The sequence below is a fragment of the Prunus mume genome, linkage group LG3 (genome assembly GCF_029339155.1).
Source record: "Prunus mume cultivar Tortuosa linkage group LG3, ASM2933915v1, whole genome shotgun sequence".
Classification (NCBI taxonomy): Eukaryota; Viridiplantae; Streptophyta; class Magnoliopsida; order Rosales; family Rosaceae; genus Prunus; species Prunus mume.
Genome location: NC_142700.1, coordinates 4,549 through 11,959, shown reverse-complemented (window position 1 = coordinate 11,959; position 7,411 = coordinate 4,549).

Genomic DNA, 7,411 nt, shown 5'->3' with positions numbered 1-7,411 from the left:
TTGCAGGGGAGACTCTGTCACGTTTTCTAGTAGAAGCCATACCCTAAGCAGTTTTTGGATTAGGGTAAGAATTGTATTTTGGTTATTTGTGCCCGACACCTGTTAGGTGTTGGACACGTACGGGGTTCAACACGGATTTCAAAGTGGGATTTGGGTCGGGTTCTGTCAAAACCAATATTAAAACTCACTAGAATCATTTTATGGCTTCGTTAGAACCATATTAAGGCTCACGAAAACGATATTAAAGCTCACTAGAACCATTTTGGGACTTACTAGAACCATATTATTACTTACTAGAACAATGACATGGTATCAAATTTATATTATGAATTATCTAAACCATATGAGGTGTACTAGAACCATACTAAGGCTTACTAGAATCGTATAAAAGCTTACCAAAAACATATTAACGCACACCAGAACCATATGATGGCTTACTAGAATCATATTATGACTAACTAGAACCATATTAAGGCTTACAAGAACCATACTGAGGTTTAGTAGAATTGGACTAAGGCTTATCAGAACTGTACTAAGGCTCGCCACAACCATATTAGGGCACATCATGACCATTGTTGAGGCCCAAAAAATCCAAGGCTAGGCCCAAATATATTTCTAGCCCAGTAGGACTCCTAACTTGGGAAGAAACCCAACTTGGGTACGCAAGAGTTCGTCATATGTGCTTGCACACGTGCCACGCCAAGCAAATAAGCAACACAACACGCTACAAGCTTATGGGCCCAAGCCACGCGAATGCCCGGGCTTGTTGAGCAGGTTGTGGTATGGATGGTTACGAGTATTCACGAGGCCCATTAATGGTCCAAGGAGTGGAAGTTTTGGGAAACTTGGGAGCACCAAAACTCTGCTTTTATGTGCTAGGGTTGGGGAGATTTCACCAAAGAGGATTGAATGGAAGAAAGTGAGGAAAAATGGAGAAGAAGACTTGATAAAATTGGGGGCTTCCAGCTATAAAAGGGGCATTTCGCCAAAGAGATTATCACATCTGGGGGGCATTCGTTGGAGATCTAGGGAGAGCAAGCATCCTCTCTCACTACTGGAACCCCCAAATTTCCAACTTTATTCTTCCATCTCTTTCCTTTTTCTCCTCTGGCAGACCGATCTAAAGCAAGAAACATCCTTACTTGCTGGAAGGTCCAATTTCATAAACACATCCAGAGAGAGCAAGCATCACCTCTCACCTTTGGAACCCTTCGATTTCAAGCCGTGTTCTTCAATTGCTTCCCTTTTTCTCTTCTGTCAAGCCACCAAGGAGCCTAACGAAGCTTTCGTCAAGCTGCTGGAAAACTGCTAAAGCCACCCTGCTTCCATCTTCTTCCTCTCTTTCCCATAAACACATCCAGAGAGAGCAAGCATCACATCTCACCTTTGGAACCCTTCGATTTCAAGCCATGTTCTTCCATTGCTTCCCTTTTTCTCTTTTTTCAAGCCAGTGAAGAGCTTGATGAAACTTTCGTCTAGCTGCTAGAAACTTGGTCAAGCCACTCATTCCTCTTCCTTCAACAAATCCTCTCAAAATTTCCTCTCCCCCTTACTTCGAGCCTCTATTTCTCATAAGAAACCCAAGTCTTCTCTCTCTCATGCTAAACTCATGAATGCTCAGCTTCCATGCCACAAGGTTCTCATGCCAAGCCATAATATTTATCTGTAAGCAACTATTGGTTTTGTTGGTGAAGGAAGCCAAGGTGTTTCCTAAGGCTCCACGAACCTTTTGAAGCACTCTTGGGGCCTGATTCTTGAACTCAGACACAGGGCCAAGTCCACCCACTTGCTCTTGAAGGCAGCCCAGGCCCATCAATAGCTGCCATAAAGAAAAAGCCCCCTCATAAATTGACGACTTCACTAGGGATCAGGTCGTTATATTCCCCGACGCCTCCAAAGAAGAAGACTAGAAGCAATAAACGAAAGAAAATAAAGAGATAAGAACATTTCCTCTTTTTCTTTTCTTTTTTCTTTCGCGGGCTATCTACTTTATGCGGAACAAACATAATATGGATTGCTGACATGCGCCCTTTGTTTGTGTCTTAGATATCCATTCCCAAGCAAAACAAGACCTTGTAAGAGATCCGGGGGCTTTGGCAACTCCATTATTCATGCCATTGAGCAAACTACACATGCAAACCCCATAATACTTGGGGGCTTCGTGCCAAGCAAATTTTTCCAAAAAGAAAAAGAAAGAGCCAAACACAGGCCAAGCATCTGATAAGGAGAATTGAACTTCTTTTTCAGCTTTTCACTGAGATATTCCTGGAAGATAACACAAGCTCTATATTCGTGCTGCCGAAAGAGTGAACCCTCATGCTAGACCAAGCTATATCTTGGTTCAACTAAACCATTAGATTATCCACATAGCAAGTCCAAGCTAATCATGCCAAGCCAAGTCACGTTCTTCCAGCACCTATTCCATGTCAAATAAAATATTTTCCAACATATGCCCTATTTCAAACATCCTTCCAGCACATGCCTTATTTCAAGCATTCTTCCAGTATCTAACAATCATGTTGCGCGTCATCACCTCCACAGAGGTTTTGTCCGCTAGTTTCAAGTATTCTGGGGCTAGTGCTGTAAACTCAAACACAATGGTGAATCAAAACTCAATCCATCCTTACGAAAACCCAACAAGCTTATTGCATCTGCAACTCCAAGATTGGATCCCCACCATCTACTAGCATGTTTGGCTACTGTCAAATGACATCCACCATGCGAAATATCCCAAAAACTATATTAAACCATGCCACCTTAGCCAATACCAAGAGTACATGCCAATACCAAGCATCCAAGCATACAAATCAAAGCCAAGCGTACAAATCAATACCAAGCATACAAGCCAAAATAAAGCGTACACGCCAATGCAAAGCATCCAAGCATACAAGCCAAAATCAAGCATAAACGCCATTGCCATGTATCAAGTCAAAATCAAGCATACATGCCAATGCCAACCATCAAGCCAAATACCAAGAATACATGCCAACATCAAGCACGCAAGCCAATACCAAATATACACATCCAAACCAAGCATGCAAACCAATATCAAGCATACAAAACTAATATTAGACACACAAGTCAATGCAACTCTTGCAAATCACAACCATGCAAAATCAAGCCTCTCTAGGCACTCAAGCAAATAAATCATGCAAGCTAAGTTATTTTGAGCTAATCCACTAAGCATTTTCTTCTTTGTCATGCCACAAAATAGGTCACTTGGTAACTCTAGTGAGTGACCTCCAAAATTACAGTGTCTAGGAAAGTTCTTCAAGGCAACACCTTTGGTGTTTAAGAAGGTTTCGATTTTAAGCGGGACCATCGCAACCCCCTCCAACCTTCCTAGAAAAACTTGGCTGTAAATTCAAAGACACTTAACTAGTCATCCTTAAGTTGTTCCTAAATCCATGCCTTGCCATAACACTGCCATTTATTTTGGGCGGGAAATTGATTATTTGGACCATTTCGAAAACATATTCATGGCCCCAATAATTAAGGGGGCTAATGTTGAGGCCCAAAAAATCAAAGGTTGGTCCCAAATATATTCCTAGCCCAGTACGACTCCTAACTTGGGAAGAAACCCAACAACATTGCAATTGGCTGACCGTTTAGTCAAAATCCCAAGAGGTATGATGGAAGATGTGCTGGTTCAGGTAGACAAATTTTATTTTCCAGTTGATTTTATAGTTTTGGACATTGAACCAGTTGTGCATTCTAATTCTCAAATTCCTGTTATTCCTGGAAGACCATTTCTTGCTACATCTAATGCTCATATAAATTGCAGGAATGGACTTATGCAACTATCATTTGGGAACATGACATTGGAGCTCAACATATTCAACATATGCAAGCAACCCGCAAACAATGAAGATGTCGACAAAGAAGTTTACATGATCAAGACAATTGTTCAAAATTGCTTTAATTCTTCTTTTTCTTCTGATACATTGCAATTTTGTTTAGTAAATAGGGATTGTAATTTTGCACAAGATTTTGAAATACAATATCTTTTTTCTTCGTTGGATTCTGCGCAGGTACAAGAACATGATGGTTGAATACCAAAATATGAGGAGCTACCAACTATGAGTGATGAGACAAAATCATTAAGAGAAAAAGCCCCAAAGTGTGAATTGAAGCCTCTTCATGGTGGACTTAAATATGCTTTTCTGGGAGAAGATGAGACCTATCTTGTGGTAATATCTTCTAAACTAGAGCTTTTGCATGAAGGTATGTTACTTAAAGTTTTTAAAGATCGTAGGACTGCTATTGGATGGACTTTATATGATATTAAAGGTATTAGTCCTTTGGTTTGCACACACCAAATTTTTCTTGAAGAAGATGCTAAATCAGTTTGGCAGGCTCAACGTAGACTTAACCCAACAATGAAAGAAGTTGTGCAAAAAAAAGTACTTAAACTTTGGGATGCAGGTATCATATATCCAATTTCTGATAGCAAATGGGTGAGTCCTACACAGGTTGTTCCTAAAAAATCAGGAGTCACAGTTGTTGAAAATGATAATGGAAAAATGGTACCAACTAGGGTCACTACTTGATGTTGAATGTGTATTGATTATCGTAAATTGAACTCAATCACAAGAAAGGATCATTTTCCTTTACCATTTCTGGACCAAATTTTGGAAAGAGTTGCAGGGCATATGTATTATTGTTTTTTAGATGGTTATTTAGGATATTATCAAATTGAGATTTCATTACAAGATCAAGAAAAAACAACTTTTACTTGCCCATTTGGAACTTTCGCTTATAGAAAAATGCCTTTTGGTCTTTGCAATGCACAAGCCACATTCCACTGTTTCATGATAAGCATATTTAGTGACATGGTAGAAAAATATTTAGAAGTTTTCATGGATGATATTACTGTGTTTGGTGCTTCATTTTCTGATTGTTTATCTAACTTGGAGAATGTTCTTATCAAATGTAAAGAGAAAATTTTGGCGCTTAATTGGGAGAAATGCCAATTCATGGCCACATCTGGCATTGTACTTGTACACATTGTTTCTCACAAAGAAATTGAAGTGGATAAGTCAAAAATTGATTTAATCGCTAATTTGCCTATTCCTAAAACTGTTAAAGAAATTAATCTTTCTAGGACATGCAGGTTTCTACCGGAGATTCATACAAAATTTTAGTACAATTGCAAGGCCATTGAATAATCTCCTGGAAAAAGATGCTAAATTTGATTGGAATTATGCATGTCAAGAAGCATTTGAGAAATCGATTAAAATGCTAACATCCACTCCCGTAATGCAGCCCAATGCATGCATATGTGTTGTTGAATCAGCCAGTTTTTTTGATTCATGATTTCGCAGATCTTTTGTGCTCATTAGAATCCTCAATCTCTAATTTGAATTCTTATACTTTTGCCAATTAAATTGACACTTCTAGGCCTTGATCCGCCAACCCTATGTTACTGAATGCAGTGTGTTGTTGAATCAGTTTAGTTTTTTTGATTCATGTTTTTGCAGATCTTTTGTATCCATTAGAATCCTCAATCTCTAATTTGAATGGTCATACTTTTTCCAATTAAATTGGACACTCCTTGCCGCACGATCTAGCCAACCCTAACTCACTGAATGATAGGTGATGTTGAATCAGTTCAGTTTTTTTGATTCATGATTTCGCAGATCTTTTGTGTTCATTATAATCCTCAATCTCTAATTTGAATTCTCATACTTTTGCCTATCAAATTGGACACTTCTAGGCTTTGATCTAGCCAACCCTAGCTCACGGAATGCATGGTGTTGTTGATTCAATTTTTTTGATTCATGATTTCGCAGATCTTTTGTGTTCATTAGAATCCTCAATCTCTAATTTGAATTCTCATACTTTTGCCAATTAAATTGGACACTTCTAGGCCTTGATCTGGCCAACCCTAGCTCACGGAACAGATAGGTGATGTTGAATCGTTCAGTTTTTTTGATTCATGATTTCGCAGATCTTTTGTATCCATTAGAATCCTCAATCTCTAATTTGAATTCTCATACTTTTGCCAACTAAATTGGACACTTCTAGGCTTTGATCTAGCCAACCCTAGCTCACCGAATGACATGTGTTGTTGAATCAGTTCAGTTTTTTTGATTCATGATTTCGCAGAACTTTTGTGTTCATTAGAATCCTCAATCTCTGATTTGAATTCTCATACTTTTGCCAATCAAATTGGACACTTCTAGGCTTTGATCTAGCCAACCCTAGCTCACGGAATGCATGGTGTTGTGGAATCAGTTTTTTTTTGATTCATGTTTTTGCAGATCTTTTGTATCCACTAGAATCCTCAATCTCTAATTCGAATGCTCATACTTTTTCCAATCAAATTGGACACTCCTTGCCGCTGATCTAGCCAACCCTAGCTCACTGGAATGCACCGTGATGTTGAATCGCTTTTTTTGATTCATGATTTCACGATCTTTTGTGTTCATTAGAATCCTCAATCCCTGATTTGAATGCTCATACATTTTCCAATCAAATTGACACTCCTTGTCACGATCTAGCCAACCCTAACTCACTTTAGATAGGTGATGTTGAATCAGTTCAGTTGTTTTGATTCATGATTTCGCAGATCTTTTGTGTTCATTATAATCCTCAATCTCTAATTTGAATTCTCATACTTTTGCCTATCAGATTGGACACTTCTAGCCTTTGATCTAGCCAACCCTAGCTCACGGAACAGATAGGTGATGTTGAATTAGTTCAGTTTTTTTTATTCATGATTTCGCAGATCTTTTGTGTTCATTATAATCCTCAATCTCTAATTTGAATTCTCGTACTTTTGCCTATCATTATTCATGATTTCGCAGATCTTTTGTGTTCATTATAATCCTCAATCTCTAATTTGAATTCTCGTACTTTTGCCTATCAAATTGGACACTTCTAGGCTTTGATCTAGCCAACCCTAGCTCACGGAATGCATGTGTGTTGTTGAATCAGTTCAGTTTTTTTGATTCATGATTTCGCAGATCTTTTGTGTTCATTATAATCCTCAATCTCTAATTTGAATTCTCATACTTTTGCCTATCGATTGACACTTCTAGCCTTTGATCTAGCCAACCCTAGCTCACGGAACAGATAGGTGATGTTGAATTAGTTCAGTTTTTTATTCATGATTTCGCAGATCTTTTGTGTTCATTAGAATCCTCAATCTCTAATTTGAATTCTCATACTTTTGCCAATTAAATTGGACACTTCTAGGCCTTGATCTGCCAACCCTAGCTCACGGAATGTATAGGTGATGTTGAATCACAATTTTTTGATTCATGATTTCGCAGATCTTTGTGTTCATTATAATCCTCAATCTCTAATTTGAATTCTCATACTTTTGCCTATCAAATTGGACACTTCTAGGATTTGATCTAGCCAACCCTAGCTCACTGAATGCATGTGTTGTTCAATCAATTCAGTT